General features: G+C 38.4%; 1 non-coding gene across 1 annotated transcript; it reads left to right on the top strand.

Moving 5' to 3' along the window:
- Positions 1-678: 678 nt before the first annotated feature.
- On the top strand, positions 679-750 carry Trnap-cgg (transfer RNA proline (anticodon CGG)). Its single transcript has one exon. It is a non-coding gene; the product is annotated as a tRNA-Pro (tRNA).
- The last annotated feature ends 636 nt before the right edge of the window (positions 751-1,386 follow it).

Genomic DNA, 1,386 nt, shown 5'->3' on the forward strand with positions numbered 1-1,386 from the left:
TCCGGGTATCAATCCCGGTACCTCCCGCATGCTAAGCGGACGCTCTACCGTTTGAGCTAATTCCCCAGAAGCTCATGATGCCAAATTGCTAAGCGGTTTCTCAATCTCTCTGTACCCAAGCTTTCGTATTACAGCTTATACTAATTAAGACAGCAACGAAAATAAAGAGCTTGGTGGTGATAACGCCAAGGTCGTGAGTTCGACCCTCACACGGACCATCTTCTTGCTTAAGTAAGCCAGCTGAGATAACACTATCTACCGATTTGTTTCTGATTTCTGTTTTTGAACAGAAGTAAACTCACCGACCTATTTCGCGCTTAGAACAGAAGATTCTACGGTTAAATAGTGGTACTGTTGAATTTGATTGGTTAGAAATTACAAATTCAGAAACTTATATGCTATATAATATATGAAACATGTTTCGTACGGTAGCGTAAAAATCCCAATAATTCCGGCCTATGCAGTACCTGCCTTTTTTTTTTTTTTTTTTTTTTATTTGCACGTTGCTTTGATTAAAAAAGAAAGAAAGAAGAAGCAACAAAATATGGCGACACAATTCATAAGTTGATCCAGAAAATCTCACACTTTAACTTTTTTGATGTTACCCTACTTGAAGGTAGTAACGTACTGGTAAATTAACGTGTTTTAAACCAAATTTATCGTAGTTTGTAGTAGCCTGGCCTGTTGGTCTAGTGGTATGATTCTCGCTTCGGGTGCGAGAGGTCCCGGGTTCGACTCCCGGATAGGCCCCATGTGTACTATTTTGTCAAAATATTTTTCAAGTCGTAACAGCATCGATTTCTTTGGCATTTTTTATCACTGGCTTATTGCATGTAAAGAACTGAACGAACGAGCGAAAGAGGAAAAGCGAAGAAAGTAAGCGAAAAAGATACTTCATTCTTACGCAAAAGCGAGGGCTTGCGTTGAACTGTGAAACTCTCCCTTTGATTTGTTTACCATATACAAAGCCTTCTTTAATAAATATCTGCTGCCCTGGAAATGTCTTTTTTAAATGAGCAAAGAAACATTTCCCGCCCAAAGAAAGCAAAAAGAGAAACACAAATTTGGTTTGCTATTGTTTGCGTGCAGTCCTTATCAAAACAGAAAAGGGAGTTTTTAAACTGCTTTTAAAGAAAAGTAGCATAAACATGCTGATAGAGTTGTACTTGGTTGTCCTATTAGTGAAGCAAAAAGCGGCGCATGATGACAGCACGTGTTACTCTCCTCACACCCTGTTTCCAGAGCAGAAATTAAAAGATTGAAAATTAACTGAAGGCAACGACAGCTTTGCTAAGAATCTGGAATGAATGAATGAATAATCATTACTTACTAAACACGATGAAATTTAAACTATAAGCTTGTGGGTTCATGTCGAAGTCGCGATAA

Source organism: Orbicella faveolata, unplaced genomic scaffold (genome assembly GCF_042242905.1).
Source record: "Orbicella faveolata isolate gen_17 unplaced genomic scaffold, um_ofav_v1 contig_35, whole genome shotgun sequence".
In the NCBI taxonomy this organism is placed as follows: domain Eukaryota; kingdom Metazoa; phylum Cnidaria; class Anthozoa; order Scleractinia; family Merulinidae; genus Orbicella; species Orbicella faveolata.